Source organism: Sphaerodactylus townsendi, linkage group LG05 (assembly GCF_021028975.2).
Source record: "Sphaerodactylus townsendi isolate TG3544 linkage group LG05, MPM_Stown_v2.3, whole genome shotgun sequence".
Classification (NCBI taxonomy): domain Eukaryota; kingdom Metazoa; phylum Chordata; class Lepidosauria; order Squamata; family Sphaerodactylidae; genus Sphaerodactylus; species Sphaerodactylus townsendi.
In genome coordinates, this window is record NC_059429.1 from 28,495,405 (window position 1) to 28,518,323 (window position 22,919).

The window sequence follows — 22,919 nt, forward strand, 5'->3', positions numbered from 1 at the left end:
TTGTAATCCGTGTTTAGCAAAGGCAATAGGTCTAAATTTGTCCACCTCAGGGGATTATTCCTTGTTGTTTTAGCTATTAATGTACGATATGATTTTTTCTTTCCATGTTTGTGGAATGTCTTTAATTTGTATTATGTTGTTAAACATTTCAGCAGAAATATATTTGATATTTCTTGTTTATGGTCTTTTTTATAGAAGAGGGCAGTAAACCCATCGGGGCCAAGGTGATTTGTTCAATTTTAGGTTTCTCTATAGCTTGATTAATTTCAATTCGGATTGAATGGTTTGTTCAAATCTTCCTATCTCTGTTTGAGGGATTGTAATAAATGGATGATTATCTAAGTAATCATCTATTTTCCCTGATGGAGGACTTCTATATTTTGGTGATAATTCAAGAGTAATGCACCTATGTAATTCTTTCTTAATTTCTTCTGGATCCGGTTATATCCATTTCATTTTTTTTCCTAATAATATTTATAGTTCTATTTTCTTTGTCTTCTTTAATTTTTGGCTGAAAAGCCATTTCCCTGGTTTATTTAGCTAGTATAGAAAATTTTTTGTGTTTTAATGGTGTCCCTAATATTTTTTGTATCAAAGTTCTCCTATTTCTTTCTTCCATTTGTAATCTTTATTGGAGTTGTAGGACTTTCTTTTTTTAACTTTCTTATTTAATGGGTTACTTTGAAAGTGAATTTCCAAATTTTTAAGTTAAGTTCATTAATGTCTGATCCAGTTTTTTCTCCAAATTTTCTTCTGTTTTATCTCTTGGCTTATACATAGCCTCTCTCATCGTGGCTTTATATGCATCCCAATTTACATTTTAAATTTTTTTTTACATAGAATCTTTTATTCAATTTCAATAATCTTTTGTTGATGTTTTCCAATGTCTTGTTATGTTTTTTTCCATTTTTTTATCCAAAGCCAATTTTTAATCTCCATACTTTAGATCTTTTTTCACTGTAATCGCGTGAGGTTCGGAATAAGCGTTATGATCCGATAGAAATTTAGGTGAATATTTTTAATATCCTGTATAAGAATTGGAATTGGTACCAGTCACCCAAGCCATGTCTAATCCTGGTGTGTATTTTATGTCTATATGAATAATATGTAAATTCTTTAGCATTTCCATTTTTTAGTCTCCAGACGTCTTTTAATTTAATCTTACTTCACTAAGATGGAAAAAAGGCTTGTGTGGGAGCATGTTAGAATTTCTTTTAATCTGTTCTTCTTACTTTGTTTGGTTTCTTTCCTGTCAAGTTCAGGGGTTAACTAGACCATTAAAATCCCACCCAACAGAAGTAAGAATTCCCTTTATCTGTAAATTCCAACAACTTACTTAATAAGTTATTGTAGTAGTTTGTCTTTTTTTATTTCTTTTCTGTAGGGGCATATATGCCTATTACTATAGTTTTTTCTCCTTCAATTTGTTTTTACCTCTATTATTGAAGGTTCTTCCCGTCTTCGGCAGTATGTAACAATTTGGGATTCCCATTGGTCTTACTAATAATACATTAAAACTCCTCTCTTTTTTTTGGAGCTAGAAGAATAGAATGTTTTCCCCAATCTGTCATTTTTTTTACCAGATGTTGCGTCTTTTTTCCTGATGTGCTTTGAGCTCCTGTAAACAGATGATGTCATAATTCTGTTTTCAAATGAGTGGAAAAAGAATTTCCTTACGTTTTCTCCAGGATTATTCATTCCATTTATATTATTAGAAAATATCCTACAAATCGATTCCTTTGTTAGTTTTACCTAACATTATTATTATTACTATTTTTTTCCCCAACCAACTTAAACTTAAGCAAACAAACAATATTGTTTAGGTTGATAGTTAACTCTAATTCCTTAGTCTATAGCAGTTAATACATTAAGCATCCAGAATAGACTTCCAATAAAATAATAATGATAGCAGGGGTAGGCGTAATCAAGACAATGAAAATAATAAAAAAAAAGAAATTATATATGTATATATAAACATATCTTACCCAGACCTGTGAATTATCCTATTAGAAGTCTTTGTTTTGTAACTTTTCAAGAGAATTCTTGTGCTTTCTCCACACTTTATTAATAATAATTTTTTAGAGTCTTGAAAGGAGAAAGACAAACCCTCTACCAATTCCCATCGGAATATGATGTCATTTTTCCTCAGTACGTCTACCAAAAAATAATAGTCTTTTCTTTTTCTTAAGATGTAGTTTGGCACCTCTTTCAATATTGATAGTATATGGCCATTGTAGTCCAGTCGGTTTTTGGAGTGATAATGTAAGATTTCGTCGCAAATGATTTTGAAGACCATCACGCATTTAACAAAGTAGCATGGAAACTGCACTCAGAATGAATTTAGCTCATTGTTGCAATAAAGACAACACCAGGATGGAATATGACAGCTTGATAACCACAGCATAGCTATTATGTAGCAAAAGGATTGAAGTTTATGGCATTTTAGCACATGTTTAGAAAAGAAATGAAACACAACTGATTTCAGTGAGATCTACAAGAATGAGCAAATTTCCCTGATTACGATTTTTGCTGGGATATTGACTTTGGAGCTTGTGAAGGCACCAAGCAAGGGGGCTTAGCTGGAGCTAGGGTTAAGCTCAAAGAGGAAACCAGAGATCAGATTTACATCAGGAGACAGAGAAGAAAATGCAGGTTGATGCCCAGAAGCTGGGCAGAGTGCTGAGCCAAAAGAGCAGCTGTATAGAACAGATGCCAAGGAACTGAGCTGGAAGGTACTCCAGAAAGTTACACTGAGCTGGAAACAAGTCAGAGGCAGAGACCATGGAAGAAAACAAATATGTATGCATATTAGAGGCCTAACACATTGCTTGAATGAATTCAAGATCCTACATTTTCTTTATCTATAAAATAGAACCCAGGAAATCTACTACTCACAAAACAAGTTGCTATTTGGAATAGTTACTAATTATGCTTTAAATATAACTGCCTTGAGTCTCTTAACATAAGAATCAGACCTATTCAGTCAACATGCAACTGCTCAACCATTTTATGGCTACTTCCTTACAATTGTTTCGCATAGTAGAAAGGCAAACATCAGAAGTGTCTCTTACAAAAGAGAACATGATTGGGTTTTTAACAAGATTTATTGATTGGAGAAGGGCAATGTTAGGTTACTAGAGTGTCTTTTATTGCTAAATAAAATCTTATTTCCTTTTGCCCTTTACTTTTTAACGGAAATTTGGGTTTCAGTTGGAAAGTGGACCATAGTTACACTGACATGTATCTAGAATAAACCTGGTTTGACCACACGTGGTAAGAGGAACATTGACAACGTGATCCCGTTCCCTGTGTTTCTGAGCATTGGATCACTTCAGAATCCATCATTTCATTCAGATTTCATTCTGCTATGTATTTAAACAAGACTTCAACTTTATGATCTCTGTGGAAACCACTTGTAACTTCCCCTAGTGTTCTAATACATCTAACATAGAAATAATTTAAGTAACCTTTCATCAATGGTGTAAGCTTCTATTTCTAATGGAGACCCATCAAACTATCACATCACAGAGGCTGTTTCCGCACAGTCAAATAACAGCACCCTAGGGACAGAAAAAATGCTGTCCCTAGGGTGTTGTTCACAAAGGAGGCACTGCAGCAGCACAGCAGCCCCATCCTCACCCCCCCCAAGTGGCGTGAACCTCATTGAGCGAGGTTTTTGAAAAGCGGCATCTTCCCACCGGTGCAGTGCAAACCGCACTGGCGTGAGGGCACTGCTTTTGGCCCCTCCAGTGTCTGCAAGAGACAAAGGCCCCTTCCGCACACGCAAAATAATGCGTTTTCAAACCACTTTCACAACTGTTTGCAAGTGGATTTTGCTATTCCGCACAGCTTCAAAGAGCACTGAAAGCAGTTTGAAAGTGCATTATTCTGCATGTGCGGAATGAGCCTTATCTTGCGTTCCTCTGCAGCTCCAGGTGGCTAGAGCGACACACCCATGCTGCCCTGTGACCCCCAAGGGTCGGAGGGCAGCATGGGCGTGTCTTCCCAGCCGCCTGGAGCTGCATAATCAAAAAATAATGAGAATACATGGGTGTCCTTTTAAATTTTTCAGAGCTCATGAAAATATTTTGTAAGTATAGGTATTTGAATGTTTTAAAGTGACATTCACCACTGTGCATGTATATCCTACTTACTTAATGACAGACATGTATATTCTTGTAAACAGTACTCAAAGGCAGAAGGGTCAAAGAATTTAAGGTCGTATGACAGAGACATTGCTGCGTGAGAGGTGTATACTAATTTATTTATTTATTATATGCCACCTTTCTTCCATGGAAATCAAGATGAAGGTCTACCTGTCAGGCACCGACGAGGGCCACTATTATATAGTTTCAGCAGGTTTGCTATATCACATGTCTTCCCATCATCCCTTCTGCCCAAAAGTGTTTTTACAGGTTTTACAGTGATTTAAAATGCTGAAAGAACTATTTGATTAGCAATGGGGAAAAACTGAAAGGAACTTCCATGAAGCCATAGAGAAATTTGGCTTATATATCACCTTCTACTCGGAAATATTATTGGTGGCCTCCAACTTTTCAATTTGCATAATTTGATTTGTAAACATATCAACCTGCTTTCATCAAGACCTTGAACAACTTAATCAAGTATAACATTGTTCTTTCTAAAGCAACCTGTCTGCATTTCTGAAATTTTAAGGAATTTTAAAAATTGTTGACTTTAATATAATTTTTGTTTTATTGTGTTTTTATTTTTATAATGTTTTATTTATATTGTAAGCTGCCTTGATTCCACAACTGACAAAGGCAGCTAATAAATGTTCTAAATAAATGAAATAATAAAGTGGTGGTATATTTTATAACTTTAGATTTATACCTCAACTGGAAAAATGGGATCCGTCCGGCTTGTACATGAACAACTATGTCATTCAAAGGTTTGAATAGCTGTCTTGACTACATCAAAATCTGTATAAATTCTAAGGGAACATGCATTGCCTATCAGAGCATTGTATAACTACAGCTGACTTGTACAAAGAAGATATGATGTAGTCTGGGATTTGCTAGTTAATTATATATCAATATGAAGCAAATTCTTACATTTTTTCTTAACTGCGGGTGTATGAACATGTGCCACTTGCTCATAAACTTCATTAGTTTTCATTACGCAGTAGCCTGATAAAATTTGAATGGCCATTTCTACCTCAGTATCGATTAGTAATGCTACATCATTTTTGAAATAGTAACTATTAAGCCTTTTGCAATAAGAGCTCATGAGCATGTTGAGAGAGAGTTTTCTATTAATTTTGTTTTCAGTAATAACCCAGGCCCATGGGAGACATTGCTTAATAGTCCATAACTCCTGTTTTTGTAGGGGGGAAATAATGGATTTTTGCTTGGACCCTGAAAACACTAGGCTATAGATTTTTAACATATACACCATTCACTTAATGACCTACTTTGCACATGTGAACAGACTATACAATATCATTATGTCACATATACATGTCATTTTTACATGTATTTTATCATGGAGAAACTATGTACTGACACCAAGAGGTTCTGTAAGTATTCTCCTTACCTCAAGGGCAATCTATGTAATTCATCTGAACATTGATTTTCATTATTCATATAATTATTTTTGTATAGGAATATCAAGTCCAATTATTATTCAAAGTTAATACTACCCAAGGATGTAGGTAAGGGGGGGTTCTCAGGTTCAAACTCATCCATTGCATGTCCAAAGCTCTGCCCCCTGTTTGTGGGTTTTTTTTGTATTTTTCAGTGTTTCTTTGTTTTTGGCCTGCAGGGGGCACAGTTTTTATGATAGCAGCATCAAAATTTCAGGGATTTTTTGGGAGACTCTTCTGATGATTCTACCCAAGTTTGGTGAAGTTGGGTGCCCCATCCCCCATTGTTTCCAATGGGAGCTAATAGAAGATGGGGGCTACACCTTTGAGGATCCATAACTTTGGACCCCCTGAACCAAACTTCACCAAACCTGTCTGGTATAATTAGGAGAGTCTCCTAAAGATGCTCTGAATGTTTGGTGCCCTTAGCTTAACAATTGCACCCCTGACAGCAGGCACCCCACAAATTTCCCCTGATTCTCCTTTTAAATCCACCCCCTTCGGCATGGATTTAAAGGGAGAATCTGAAGTCCCCAGTTTAAACATCGAAAGTGATGCTGTTTCAGGGTGGGGGAGAATCTACCCCAAAACAGCATCACTTTCAATGTTGTTTTAACTGGGGGATGGATCTCTGCCTTTGGGCCTGGATTTTAAAGGAAGATTTGGAAACTCTAGTTTCGCTTACCATTGAAAGTGATTCTGTTTGGGGGTGGATTCCAGCATCACAGCAGCTGCCCATGGGGGGGGGGGGTGCGCAAAACTCAGGAATTGCACTGGACTCCATTTTCTGTAACTACACTGCTGCCCAGAGGGGAGGGCAGAAGGGGCTGCCAGCTGGGAGCCCAGTTGGTGGGGGGGGCAGGGGAGGGGGGGCAGGGGAGTCTGCTGTCCCTGGCCTCAGGAGAGCTGCTATTATAAGCACTGGGGCCAGGGGCAGGGCTTGGGGAGGCATGGCCCGGCCCCCAGGGGTGGGTGGGGGCATGGCTCCACTCCCGAACCCCCCCTAAAAAATCTATACCTACATCCCTGATACTACGTATTCTAATAGGCTTTAAACAGCTAGTGTAGCATAATGGTTGGTGTCAATATGACAATCTGGGAGACTAGAGGTCTCTGCCATGAAACTCCTGGATAACCTTGAACCAGTCATGCTCTCTTACCTAACCTATTTTACAGGGATGCTGTGAGAAATGCAGGAAATGAGAACCATGTGCAGCATCCAGAACTCCCTTGAGGAAGGACATAGATCCTTTTTAAACAGATGCCCAGGGATTCAGCATGCAAAGCATGTGTTCTACAGCACTATGAATCCCTCTTCTACTGACAAACATACAGAGGTTAAAAAAATCCTTCCTGAAATCTATTAATAGAGACAATACAGTAAAATGTAATCCAGGCAAAGAATGGAAAATGAGATTAGCTCGAACTGGCATAACAAAACATTGGCTCAATTGTGCTACTGGAAAGGGCGCTGCGGTTCAGTCTTTGAAGAACTTGCCAGGCAAAATGCTACTGATGCTTGCAAAGGGGTAGCCATTTTTGTCCTATGGCCCCTAAAGACAAATGGTGTTGATTGAAACATGAAGTTTCAAGAGTCACAGCTTCCTTATTCAGATACATGAAAGGAAAATCAATGATGCTGCAATTTTAACAGATAATATCCAGACTTGCTCTTATCCATTTCATTTGTTGAAATAATCCTGTGCTCTCTGGGGATAACATTGCGATGGTGGTTGGTTTGAAAATTTCAATAATGGGGCATCACATTTCCATCTCTGTCCTTGGTGGCATTCATCTGGCTGAGATGGCTACATTGCTGAGGCATGCTTCCAAGGCCCTACAGAGTTCTGTGAGGCTGGGATGAGAACTTCAGTTTTCTTGAAGCTTTTGCATTTTTGTTCGGGAGCTTGGGTCAGAAGATCGGTTCCCATGTGTGTGACAAGGGGAGAATCTCAATGAAAGAGGGTTAGAGAAGAATAGCTTAGGGAAAATATTGGCCTTACAGCACAATTGGGGGAGGGAAATGCTGCTGAGGCACAGCTGTACCAGAAGATTGGGAGACACGAAGAAGATAAAAAAGCATAAAATCCCAACCCCCATACCTTCTGCTCTTTTTAAAGTGGCTTATGACTGCTATGACGGCATAAGCAGATATAATGGGTGTTCCTGGGCTGAAAGCCCTGTGGAAGCCTACTAAAGTTGGCTCCACCTCTTGGGACACTCCCTGTTGCAAGGTATATTTGCTCCCACACACACACACATTTGCCCCTTCTGCAGTGTTAGGGATACCCACATCCATGATTCATTCAGCTCCCACCCACACAGCTCTCAGGGATCCTTGCAATTCCATTCTCCTCCAGGGACAGACCATCTTAATTGCCCCCCCCCCCCCAGTGATCTTCCAATGACAAGGGACAGATCTTAAGTCCTATAACTGACAGATCACCTCCAATCCATCTCATTGAAAAGACCAAGTTGAGAGCACATCCAGCTCAGTGATGCAGGATCGAGTCCCAATTGAGGACAGATTTAATTTAGACCGATCTGGCAGGCTGGACAATATGCACCCCTGCTTTCCCAATGCTTGGAACAGAATAGAAGGGGTGACTGGGTTCAGTTTTTTGGGGTCACTAGAGGATTTTCCTATGTTCGTATTATGTCAACAGCACCCTTTGAGGTGGGTTAAGCTGAGAAATAATTAACTGGCCATGGCCACCTAGTGAGTCACATTGTCAAATGGGAATTTGAACCTAGATTTCCCAGATCTTTTCCCCACACACTAACCACTACACTGGTTTTGTTTTCCATGTCTAAAACTACAAACAGCTTTTATACATAATGCCATACCCCTTAACTACTCACATGCACCAAGAGAGTAATAAAATATTTCAGGCACCTATGGATCCTTGCTCTGCTTCCAGCCCACTGAAGGTGATTCTGTTAACCTTGTGGCACTAAAGAATTGCATTTTTAAAAATCATGCTAATGATTTCACTTTATAAAAAACTTCTATTCCCCCTCAATGGACATATTTTAATTAGATTCTCTCACTGGTGAAAGAGCTGCATATAGTTTGCTGATGCTGCTATTTGTCAAAGCCTTACTGGTGTTTATTTTATTAAAACATAATGTTCAGCAGCAAGAACTGTGATACTAAAACAGAATTTGGGGGTGGGTAAGTCCCAACTTAGGACAGTTTGAAGATTCAACTGCCCAAATTTTACCTATTTTTTTAGAAGGTTAGCTGTAATATGAAATCACAGGAAGAATCAAGTGGGCTTTCTGAATAACAGGAATCCTGTGTTTGGGCACATTTTTTTCCTCCTGTTCGCCTCAGCCATACAAATACCTCAGGATTCTGCCACCTTATTCTGGTGAATGGTTAGATGAGTCAAGAAAAAATGACTAAAAGTCAAGAAAAGTCTGTTAAAATATAATCTTAAACTCATTGTTAAGTGTTTTTTTAAAAAAGGAAGGAATATATGTGGGGAAAATATGATGCTGAATGCACAGATTTCAGTTATTGGGTATGGGGAAACAAACAGGTAAACAGAAAAGGTAAGGAAAATGTTTGGCTAAGAAAAAATGTGTCTGCACCAATGAAAAAGGCTATATAAAGGAAGCAACAGCAACCTATAATAAGAATTACAGAGTGTAAACATTTGTAAGCCTGTTTTTAAAATGAGACTGTTATGGAGATAGAAACCAGTTTAATAAAGGAATAAAAATAGCAAAGTAACAATTTTCCTAATAGAAAGAATAGGATAAGGAATATTATGGAAGGTACAGTCATACTACTTCAAGTATTTTAAAAAAATGATTTAAATCAGAACACTGTGAAGCACCTTATACTGGCAAAGTAATAAAAATGGCCCAACTAACTGACACAACTAATCTTTATGGATCCAATTGGTTTCCTGAATGCTCTGCGGGACCCTGAACCCACCGGCACACTCGATGAGCAGGGGGAGGACTGGAACTCCTGGCTCTCCGATGCCATTGAGATTGTTGCTTCCAGCGTCCTCTGCGCCTTTATGCTCGAGATGAGGCTCTCACGAGGAAGCTGCGTCCAGAGAATGAAATAAGGGACTCCGAACAACTAAATGCGACTGTGGAGGAAATCTCATGACGAAGCTGCGTGAGCATCCTGTAGGACGCTTATGAAAGCCTGTGAGATGGTGACGAAGGAAGAGAAGAGAGTTTTCTTCTCCTTCTCTCTCGAATCTGCTAGCTCCCACACGGCATTGTTTCGTATAATTCAGTCTTTAACCTCTTTATCAGAGGGTTCTACAAATCATCAACTGGCTATTAACGCTGGCAGAAGGGCTTTTTGAGCTTTTTTTTTGCAGTAAAATTAAGATGGTAAACCGCCCAGGGACCTTCCCATCACTTTGGCTACCATTAGTGAACTGGAAGCTCCCTTGCCGTCTTCGGGCCATTGTTTGGCCAAGTTTTCCCTGCTCTCCGAAGCAGATGTTGACAGTGCCTTGGCTGCTGTTAGACCTACTACTTGTCCTCTGGATTCTCTGGACCCTCCTGGCTTATTAAAACCTGTCTGGAGGAGTTACGACCCCACCTGTTGATTCTCTTGAGCAAGGAATCTTTCCGGGTGGGTTGAAGGAGGCAGTGGTCCACCCACTCTTGAAAAGACCATCGTTAGATCCTGGGGATCTGGCCAGTTACTGCCCTGTTTTGAATCTTTCGTTTCTGGGGAAGGTAATTGAGAGAGTGGTGTTGGAGCAGCTTCAGGGCTTCCTGGATGAGACATCGGCTTTCGATCCCTTCCAGTCCGGCTTCCATGCTGGGACGGAGACAGATCTCGTCACTGTCACAGATACGCTCCATAATACCCAACTTGACCTAGCGAAGGACAGATCGAAGCTGCTAGGTGTTATTAGAGCCATTACCACCAGGCGTTTGATGGCTGACTGACCATGATCTTTTGACCCATCGCCTGGCCGCTTCTGGGGTTCGAGCCATTGTCCTTCAGTGGATTGTCTCGTTCCTCCGGGGTCGGAGTCAGCAAGTGTGGTGTGGGGACCAAGCCTCCCAGAAGTGCCCAATTCATTGCAGTGTACCTCAGGGGGCATTGTTGTCCCTGCTGTTATTCAACATCTATATGCGACCTCTTGATCAGTTGGTACGGAGCTTTGGGCTGATCTGTCATCAGTATACGGATGACACTCAGCTCATTCTGTTGATGTAGGGGGGAGCAGTCACCACCCCTGCAACTCTACAGCATTGTTTGGAGGCGGTCGCTAGTTGGTTGCAGCAGAGCAGGTTAAAACTTAATCCATCGAAGACAGAGATCCTTTGGCTTGGCCACGGAGGGGGGGAGGTTGGGAATTTCCAGCCACTGGTGTGGGAGGGGGTCTCATTGTCACCAACCTCCTCCGTTCACAGTCTGGGGGTCCACCTGGATTTGTCTCTTTCAATGGAAACCCAGGTGGCCCATATAACCCGGATTGCATTTTTCCATCTTCATCAGGTCCGGAGGCTGGCTCCCTTCCTCTCCCACGTGGATCCATGCAACAATCACCTCTGAGCTAGACTATTGTAACTCGCTTTACGTGGGCCTTCCCTTGCGCCTGATCCGGAAGTTAAAACTGGTCCAACATGCGACGGCTCACCTGCTTACAGGGGGCGCCTTTTGAGATCATATTCAGCCTGTACTGCACCGCATGCATTGGCTCCCAGTTGAATTCCGAATCATCTTCAAAGGAATTCAATGAGGTGTTGACCTTTAAAAGGCGCTTACACGGCCTGGGATACGTCCCTCGTACAGCTTTTGGACGCGTACCCTATATTGTCCTGCCTCCCAGGCCAATCTGCTGGAAGTCCCTGACCCCTCCATGATGCGACTGGCCTCCACTTCGGGCCAGGGCCTTTACAGTTCTGGCCCCAGCCTGGTGGAACACTCTTCCTCCAACTGTTTGGGCCCTGTGGGATCTTGGTGAATTCCGCAGGGCCTTTTAAAGGAACTGGATATTCCACCGGGCGCTTTGGAGATGTCCAGAGAATCGCACGAATAGTTGCCCCTCCTGAAGTTCTTCTGTCTGAGGGTCCCTTCACATCTCTGGGACCCCCTGTGCCCCACTCCTCCTTAGGGGGATTTTTAAGTAAGGTTTTTGTGGGACACTGTTTTTATGTGTTAACTGCTGTTTTAAATTAGTATTTAAAGTCTATGGGGTTTTTCTTGCCCCTCTTGTTACTTGTATTTTAAAATTATTATGTTGTACACCGCCCAGAGCCCTCTGGGGATGGGGCGGTATACTGAAATTGAATTAATAATGCTGCTGCTGCTGCTGCTGCTGCTGCTGCTGCTGCTGCTGCTGCTGCTGCTGCTGCTGCTGCTGCTGCTGCTGCTGCTGCTGCTGCTGCTGCTGCTGCTGCTGCTGCTGCTGCTGCTGCTGATGATGATGATGATGATGATGATGATGCGATCATTTTTTTGCTTCATAAATGACTTGTAAAATTTGTACATAGTGAGAAAACTGACAAGTGGGCATAATATTAACTATCGCCATCTTTCTAGAAAAAGACTTGTATCAGCAAGTGCAACTTCCATTACTTCCAAACCACCCTGGAAGTGACCTTGGAGATCATTTTTGTGATACTAATGGAATACTGTATAATTGCCACCCTTATCTGAGAATTGTTCAGTTGAATACTGGATAATTGTGGAAAATAAATAGCTGGAGCTCCAAGCAGCTGCGGTTTATTTCAAGATCCCCTCCCTTTTTTTCCTTTTCAACTTTATGATATAGAAAAGAAGCAGCAAGCACATCCTTCATAATGAATGAAACTGAAAACTACTAAGACACTTTGTTCCCTTGACTATTCTAGTAGACAAAAGGCTGATCCTCAGTGTGTGGAGAGATGAGGTTATCCTCAAAGCACACCCTCCCCTTTTTCTTCTTGAGACATAACCACATTTGATGATGGTGTAAAAATTCTTCAGTCTTTGCAATGACAGGATTACATATGTCCAACTCAGTGTAGATGTGTGCCAAATCCCCCCAAGTCATTTTTGCTTCTTCTGTCATATTAAAATATTAAAATGTCATATAAAAAAACTCATATTAAAATGGAGTTTCCATATCAGAATTAAAGATAATTATAATACAAAGTCAACCTGATGGATATCTGTGGCCCTTAATGCTTTCCTTGCTGTTGCTAGACTGACCTATGGTGGACCAAGGGACCCTATTTTAATACAGTGGCATCTCTACCACCTCAGCCTATACCTTGGGATGCCCAGCAGCAGTGCCAAAATACAGAAGCCTGTTTTAGGCATTGGCTCAGTGTTCCAAAAGGAATATATATATATATTTGTTTCCATCCCAAGCAACTTGTTAATGTTCTCTAACATCCTTCCTGACAAGATTAAGTCTACACAATGGAGAGAGCTCATCTTGAGCCCTGGACAATATGCCTGGGAGAAGACAAAAGAAGACAAAAGATGTATTAATGGGTTCACCTGCCCAATGTTGTACTCTTCCTTTGACTAATACTTTTAACGACCACCTTACTTTGCATTGTCATTGCATTGTCACACAGCCTGGAAACCCCACAACTCCCCACCTTACTTTGCATTGTCATTGTTTCACAGCTGTAATCTTTTCAGCTAACTTCCCTCTTGGAGGCACTCCTGGGCCTGGACATATCAGGCTGATGTCTCAACCCATTAGACTGATGACCCACCATTAAAGTTAATGTCTGTCTCTTTTTCTTTCCAGGAAGAGCAGGAAATCCCTTTGTCTAAAGAGATTTAGGTTCACTCTGCATAACCCTGAGAGTCCATTTTTCCCTGTAAGAAGACCACCCTCCCAATAGATGGTGTTCAGTATCGCTGGACAACCCTCTGTCTGTGATACTGTTCCACAGCACTGTTTCTTCCAGAGCTAAGCATGGGTCACTCAGTTCTGTTTATCAGACCATTCAGCTCCAAGATCAGGAGACTATAACAGTTAATGCCCCTCCCCATTTATTCTTTATCTATTCCAGACCTATCCTCTCACAACTGTTTATATCCTAGGACTGTGTGTGTGTTCTGCTGTTTTTTATTGTGTGCTTGTGTACCCCCATTTTTATTCCTTAATAAAAATTGTTAAACTTTTATCCACTCTTCTGCAAGTTTCTATACAAAAGCTGACTCATATAAATAGGCAGTCAAGACCCTGTGTTGCCTGACTTTTTGCAATGCCAAGAGTCTGCTTCAACTAATTTCCCCACACAAGGAGAAGACTTCTCACCACTTTGGGTAACATTTCCTTGCCTTCCCTATGCTAATCCCATGGCTGTTTGCTCTACAGTGGAGTCTTCGAGTGTTTTTCTGGCTACACGTAAGAAAGTGTCCCACTGTTAGCCCTGATTACAGCATGCTGTTGATAGCAACAATCACCTACTCTTATTCATAGTACTTATGTATCTATAAACTGTTTATGCCATCTTTCCAGAGATCTACAAAGTAAAAAGGATACAATGAAATAAAAACAACAGCAAAAGAATTATCAATCAAAAAACCAGCCATAAAAAACAAACCAAGGAGTTTACACCAGCATAAGACAAAATTGAAACCAAAATATGGAATCCCAACAACTCTTTTTACTATTGCCATAATCACCCATGATCAGTGGGCACACCTACGGTCCCTCTGTAGCAGTGGTCACTCAAACAGATTGAACTTCTTCATGAGTATTTCTTCTCAAATGCAAGCTTCCCAAATACTTCTGCTGAGTCTCCAAAAGCTTATTTGTCCAAACTCTAGTCTGATCCATCCAAATCACCCAAGATTCTCCCTTGCTTGGATTGAATTTTTCATTATCTTTATTTTGCTTAAGTGAACTTGGAAACATTTCCCTTTGAAACTATCATGACTATGAAAATGACAGAGTGCTTAAAAAGGAACATAAAAGAATTATTTATTTAAGGAAGGTGTATACATCAGCACTGTAGTTCTTAACACTTGTTACAAAGCAGCCTAGTAATTTATTGATGAAATGAAAACACATAGATGCTCAGGGCCAGAAGCATTTCTGTTGACTATGAGGAAGTAACTTGAAAGGTGTGCGCCACTGCATCTCACAAGAAAAGGTGGTGATTGCCATGCTGGCCACACAAATTCTGAAAACAATTTCCTGATACATTGAAACTGGATCATGAATTGTGGGACGCAAATATTGTACTATTATCCTCACCCTATGGGCAGATATGATAGAAAGCTATGAGGTTGTTACCCAACACCATAAGCTTCTTGGTAAATTATTGTCTGCATTGTTTGCTGGGGTTTCATCAACATTTTGTCTAAATCAAAATATGAAGCAAATTTGGAAGTGACTCCTTCAGTAAAACTTCTGAGATGTTTTTCAGGAAGCCAAAAATGTCAAGACCCTGCACAGTCAGTTGTCAAGAAAATTAGGCACATTTCTAGCATTTACTCAAAACATACTGACATCTCCAAAGTCACAGAAGAGTCTGAACAAGATTTTCAGTGTTCAGAAGAGGGGGTGCTTCAAAACACTGTATAGACAAGCATACCTACAAAATTAGAACAAATGATGCAAAATATGGCATCTGATTCCATTGCTCAATTTAGATGCTCAAAATATGGCATCTGCTTCTGTGGCTCAAAAAAGCCAGTTGTTATGGTGTAGAATTTAAATTGTCATAATGTAGAATTTATTTTTTTTAGAACGATATGCATGCAACTTTCCTTTTTAAACTACCTTGCTTACTTAAAAATGCCTTGGAGTTGTTACTGTCTCCTTACCATACCCCAGAAAGAAGCAATGTTCATAGAATGCCTTCCAATACATAGCTCCCATTATTCTCTCTCAGAATAAGCAGATTTACTACCCAAACGGTGTACTACTTGTCATAGCTGTAAATAATCTCAGTCTATGGAAACAGGAAATAGCTTTGCTGGAAGCTGTCCATGTTTTGATTTGGTCTCTTGTTAGAACTAACATTAATTCTTAAAGTACAGAGATTGATTGCAGATTTGTCAGAAGTGATGCACTGAGGGAAGAAGAACTTGACAGGGCTGTGCTATCAGTGTCTTTGTCACTGATATGCCAGAAATATAAGAAAAAGTAATTGAAATTGCATTATGGGGAGAGATGAAACCTGACTCAATGGCTAGCCAGTCAGTCCCTTCTATCTCTTCAACATTTATCTGTTTAATAGAGGAAATGGAGTTAAAACTTTTTGGAGTTGCTAGCATACATGGTGATTTAGTGTTTTAAGAATGAAAAGGAATGAACAGTTTAATTTGAATAACTTTACACAAAAAGCTTCTCCTTCTTTATTACGGAAACATTCCTTAATGGGAAACATTCAGAAACATGGGACACTTGTATAAAAAGCTCAGGAATGACTGGGAATGTGAGAGGCATAAACATGACGTGAAACTCTGGTAGTTTTAAGGGCATTCTGCCTACTTCTTAACTCATCATCTTAGAGGGGTAAATGTTGGACTTTGAAGCACTTGTGTGAATCAAAAAAGTCCCAAATTATTAAATATTGGCATCAACCAATTAAATTCTTAAATCCTTGAGCATAGATAATACATTCAAGCTCCTAATTTTAAGAGCAGAAATAATACATTTAACTGCAGACAGTGTAACTCCCTTATCACTGTCAGCCAAGAGAAATAAAAGGTGAAAATAATATGACCAGACAGGAAACTTGGCAACAAGAAGTGTTATAGAGTAAAACCTTTAAGTGGAATATAATGCACAACTAAGGAAAAAAATTAGTTAATGACCCAGCATCTGGTCTTCCACATGGACAGTATCTCAGTAATAGAGGATCTCCAGCCAGGGGCGTACCCACAGGGACAGGGAGGATCAAATTACTCTGGGCACAATGGTGGGGACACAAAATCGTCCTCACCCCCTCCTCCCCTGCACTGGAAAAGGTGCCTAGAGACAGAGCCGGCCTGCTGCCAGGAGCCAACCTGCTGCTGCTGTGCCCATTTGAGCTGCCTTCTTCCCTCCCCAGGCCCTCAGGGGTGGGGCTTGGGGGCAGCTTGGACAGACACTGTGGTGGCAGGCTGCCCATTTTGGCACCCTGCCCCAGCCTCCCTGCAGGTCTGGGGAGGACAGGAGGTGGGGGGTGTCTCAGATGGACACCGCCCAGGAGCCAGCCTGCTGCTGTGGTGCCCATCCGAATTACCCCGCCCCCTGCCCCCAAGCCCCACCCCCAAGCAGTTGTTGTCCCCAGGCACCATTTTCTCCAGCACAACATTTGACTGCTTCTGTCAAAGGCAGTGCATTTACCCAGGCTAAAAAGAAACCTGATGATATACTGGGACTGTAAGAAAGTTAAAATATTGTTGCTGGGAGGAGAGGCTGCCTGAGCTGTGAAAAAGGGGCACCATGTGTTAGTAATTCTGATCTTATGGGAACAATGTAGCCCCAAAGGTGGTGCTGGAAACTGCTGCTCACCATAATGATATTTATGTTATGGCATCCCACAGGGTTCCATCTCATTCCCCATGTTTTTAATAACTACCTGAAACTGCTGAAAGAGTTCATCTGGGGATCTGGAGTGAGGTGCTACTGATATGTGGGTGATACCCAGTTCTATTTCCCCTTAACAGGTAAGCCAAGTGTGTCTTTGGAAGTCCTGTATAGGTGCCTGGAGAAAGTAATGGGATAAATGAGAGCCAATAAAGTAAAGATCAGTCCAGACAAGAATGAGTGTTGTTGGTTAATAGAGAAACTGCTCAGGGATTATAAATCCAGCCTGTCCTGGAATTGGTCACAATCTCCTGTAGGAGCAGGTTCAGAGCTTGGGGGTGCTACTGGAGTGCTACCCTCTTTTTTCATGTAATCTACCCATTCAGCCCAATTCCCTTCATATGTTTCAAAAGGTAAGTTTCTAATTTGATGACTCATTCTATCAGGTACATAAACGCTTTGAACTTTTTGGATCCATTCACCAAATTTGGGTAAATCATTAGATTTGCATTTCTTGGCCTGAACTATTTTCAGCACCATCAGAATGTGGAATAAAACATGCATATGTGATTACAAATTACAATCATTAGCAAATGAAGAACCTAATAAATAGTTGGTAGGATTTAGTGGAAAATCCCATTTAATAACCTTCTCAATTCTGTTATGTATTTCTCACCAATATTCCTTCATTTTGGTAGAATGCCACCACACATGTTCAAAAGTTCCAACCTGTTCCTCACAATTCCAGCAAACGAAGACTTTTTATCTATTCTTGAGAGAATCTCTGGAGTTATATAATCTCGGTAAAACATTTTGAGATTATACTCCCACATGTTGATGTTCGGTGTGAATTTATACATGTATTTCCAATAAGCATTCCATTCCTCCAACGATATTATGATCCCTTTGAATTTCACCCATTGAATCATGCAATTTCTTATCAAGTCCTGCTCTACTCTTTGCTCCAATAATAATTTATACACTACACTCATAGTTTTAGTAATATTCACTGTTGAAGCTCTATCTAAATCCATCCATTCCCCTGATATTTCCCACCTCTCTCTTTATCAGTCGTCATATCCCCCTCTAAATGCAAATAAGTCATCTCATCACAAGTTTCATCATTGATTTGTAATTTCTCTCTTGATTTCATTTGGAATTCCCCATCCACCTTCGTCAGTAAATCCCAATATGTTAGCCATATATTTCCTTGTTCTCTTCCTTGTCTAGAGAGAGCAGGAAGTTCTGAAGGAGCTCCAATTATGGCAAGTTCTGGAGAAACTCCAACTGCAGGCTCCTTTGGAACAGATGGGTCAGGGATATTTGCCCTACAAAAGGCTCCTGGAATTCCTGTCTGCCACCTCAGACCATGTTTCTGACTCCTTCTCTGAGGATTCTGGATTGGAGTCCAGAGCCAGTTCAGTGAGGGTCATGACAGTTGATTACAGGGATTATATCATCCCTGTGCTGAAAGATCTATCTCTTTCTGGCCACAGTTCAAAGTGCTGGTTCTTACTTTTAAGTCCCTAAATGGTTGGAAGTCAGGGTACCTAAAGGATTGTCTCTTCCAATATTATCCAGCACACCAGTTAAGGATTGCCGTTCAAACCCTTTCAGAATTGCAGTGAGTGGCACCTAGAGCCAGGGTATTTTCCCTGGTGACACCTCACCTTTGGAATTGTTTTATCCTTGAGGCTTACCTAATGCCAGCTCACAGCACTTTTCCACCCAGTCTATTAATTAGGGGTTTATGTAATAAGCTTTTTGATGCTCTGTTTCTGTTACATGGATAGTTTTATACTGCTCGTGTTTTAATGCCTTATGTTTTAATGCTGTAGTTTTTAATTGCAAGCTGCCCTGAGCAGGAATCTGAATAGGTGTTATGGAAACAAACAAACAAACAAACAAACAAACTGGTGAGGAAGCTGCTTGGACCTGAGTGATACTTAACATGTAATATTTCAAATGTAATTTGGTAATTAGGAGTAGGTTGCATAGGATTGTTAATCTGAAAAAAACTATTTTTAATGTCCAACGAACTATACAGGAGTCTGAGAGAACTGCTTAAGCATTTCTCTTTTGGCTACATGTCCTGTCCAAGACTAGTATCTTTGTACCTTCTGTATTTCTCTCTCTTGGGAAGGGTGGGCATAGGGGTATCTTAAAGGGAGCTTAAGTAGATGCCAGAATTCTAATAAATATATATACCGGGCTTATTTATTATATCCTTAATGATAAGATATTAATATCAAGAGTCTTCCTTACCAACCTTGGGGAAATCTTGTTTGCATCTGTTGCACAAAATGCTGCTGCAGCTATGTTTATGCCCTTCCCCCCAGCATCTGCCTCAGGCAACAATACGTTACACCCATTGACCTCTGTAATGAGCATGTGACTACTGTAATATTGGAAATTTGATTTAAAAAATTAACTAGAATAACAAATGTTAAACTTGTTTTGATAATACATGGTTTAATGTAACCTTCCCCTATTCCCAGCAAACATATATTCATTATGAAATGTATATTCAGTGGAACAAGCCTGCTATAGTAATTAAATTGAAGAGACTGTTGAATTGTGGACTAAATCAAATTATTATTTTTTTCAGGCTGAGTACTTGGTCTTCTCGTTATAAGATCACTGTCATTGACAATGTTATTAGCAGTTATACTACAGAAATGCACTTTTGAACCTTGTACTTTGTGTAAAACTGAGGCATTAAGTCATTTTTTAATTTAATCCACGAGCCCATTGCTTAGGGTTGCAGCTGAGTGCTGGCAACAGGCAGGAGTTGGAGGGGACAGGACATGCAAATAGACTTTGTGGCACTGAATCATTACCATGATGCCAATTCCTCCCTTCCCCTGCCTCTCTGCCATGCAATAGCAGAACTGGGCTCCGGTGGAGTAGGTCACCTTCTATAGTGACCCTTGGTTTCTACTTTGAACTGAGAAATCATCACTCTCTGCCTGACATTAGGCAGAAACAACCCTGCTCCCAACAACAACAACAGCAACAAAAATGTAGCACAGTATGGTAAATGGGACCAGCCATTATTAATAGAGCATACTGAAAACCTGGTAATGCCAAGGCTCTGCTCTGAGCAACTGATGGTAAACCAATAATATTAACCTCATTGGTTAGTTTTTAACATGGCAATTGCCTCTATGGTGTTATTTTCTTCCCAAGACTAAAGACATTTAATGTCCTGTGAATCAAGCGGAGATGTGCCAGGTGCTACCTTAAAATATCAGCAAACTGTATATTTTAAAATCCACGTGTGAACTTCACCTTTCAGTTCAGATACTACTTCTGTTGTAGCTTTAAAACCTGCACAGCCCTAACTCAAACACTGTATTAAAACAGATAGTCAAAAGACAGCATATCATCCTAATGCAGGCCCAAAGAATTATAGTAAAGAGTGGCATACAGCTTACCGCTAATTCCTGTGCACATTATTTTGTTAACTTACATAATATTGCTAGCATAATTCATCTTGAGTTAGGAAAGTAAAGGAAAGTAGGCCACACTGTAATAAGAAAAGTGTGCATGCGTACTTGTGTGTGTGAAGGCAGAGTGACAAAGAAGATGTGATGTCAATGACTTTATTTTAGCTCTTGAAATAAAATAAAATTAATTACAATTGCTGGAGCAATTGAAGAATTGTCCACACCTAGACCCTATAATTTATACCTATGAATTCTATACAATTAAAATCTTCTATACTCTCAGTAACAGTCTATTAATTTAGTAGAGGTCATAACTTGGGATGTATGTTTGAATATAACTGAACTGAAAATATGCCCCCCCCAAAAAAAAAACCCCCCTTTACTGGTATTTTTCATATATATTTATCTTCCCCAAATACCAAAAGAATATGTCCTGGGATTAATTAGTACCTTGTGTTTGCAGGTTCCCAGGATTTCCCACCCCCCTCCCCACTCCACTTCTCCATGTTGCTATGTCTCTTGGGACTTGGTATTGGCTCGTAGGGCTGCTTTAGGTAGTTTGGTGTAGTCGTTAAGAGTGGTGGACTCTCATCTGGTGAACTGGATTTGTTTCCCCACTCCTACATATGAATCTTGCTGGGTGACCTTTGGCTAATCACAGTTCTTCAGAACTCTCTCAGCCCCACCTACCTCACAAAGTGCCTGTTGTGGTGAGAGGAAAGGAAATGAGTTTATAAGTCCCTTTGAGTTCTCCTTATAGGAAAGAAAGAGTTATAAATCCAAAGTCATCATCTTCTTCTTCTGGACTTACACATACAGGCATATAGTCAAATAGTGCACCAAATGGGTGGGACAGCAACCATCATTACTTGTCCCCCCATTCAGTGATAAGCAGAATATAATGCCACACAATCTTGTTGTGTATACATTAAAACCAACAACAGAGATAGAGACCAAGATTGAGACAGAAGACAAACTTACTGGACCTAAAGTAAACATGAGAAATCATTCAAGATGGATCTCAGATTTTGCAGCGTCTTCAATTTCATTTAAAAGCAAATATAAAACTGCCACTACATCTGCTAGTGCCAACAAAGGGAGAAAAAAGATTGGCAACCTCTTGAGCACATATAAAGGCCCGTTCTGCATGGGCCAGTGAAGCAGCGACCCACCAGTAGAAATGATACTGGTGTAACCCTGTGGCCATTTCCATGCTTCCATGCGAGTGGCCCCAGAGCTGCCATGGTTCACAGAGGTGTCTTTGCACAGAGGCACCTCCATTTCATTTTTAAACTTATCTTCTCTTCCCTGCACAGCTCTGAATGGATAAGGGGATACGCCACCATGGCCATGGCAACACCTCAGGGGGTGGAGGGCAGGACGTGTGTTCCCTCATACCTGCACAGCTGCACAGGAAAGAGAACAGGAGATGCCTAAAAAACAGGAGACGCCTAAAAGCTCTGCCCTCAACCTGGTGTTGTTCGCTCAGCACCAGTTGCATGACACTGTTTTCGAAAAAGCTTGCTCATTGAGTGAGTTTCGAAAACAGCACTTCCCTGCTGATTGCACAAAAAAAATGGTGCTGCCTCATTTTGTAGGCCCCAGGAACAGTGTTTTTACCATGCCTAGGGTGCTGTTTTTGGCCCATGCGGAATAGGCCAAAGAAAGCAGATCAGATTAAGTTTATGAGTCAAGGACACACAGGCCGTTTCCGCACCCCCACGGGACCATTCGCACGAACGATCCCGGTAGGGGCGGGGAAGACGGCGCAGCCTGCGCAGAGGCTACGCCATCACCCAAGCGCCTTACCATCTGTCCAACCTTCTGGCACATCACCCAGGCCAGGGGACACCCTCCCTGCCCTGTGCGAAAGCTCTGGAGTTGCAGGGCAGGGTGGGGCGTGTACCCTGGCCTGGGTGACGCGCCAGAAGGTTGGAGGGATGGTAAGGCATTCAGGAAAGGGGGGAAATGGCACCTTCCAGTTTCCGAAAACAGCGGCTTTGGAAACAGCGGCTTCGTGCTGCTCGGGGGGTTGTGATGCAGCAGCGGTGGCTGTGCAAACTCCTCCCCAGGGATGCTGTTTTTAGCGTCCCTGAGATGCTATATTCCACCAGTGCAGGTGCTTTTTCCAGCTCCTTACCTTACTGTTCCCTGATGCTTCAGGTATCATTATCTAGTTATGCTCACAACCAGTGTTGGTGCATGACTTGGAGAGGAGATTCAAGTAAGCTCTGAAGAGCAGTGAGACAAGAGATGAAGATTTCAGCCACTATTGCCTATATGGTCCCTTTTTTTGCTAAAAATAGATCATCTCCACACCTTTGTAACCTTATAACACAAGACACACACCCCCACACACACACCCATTATTTGTGCTCAGTGCCATCTTCCTTGGGATGC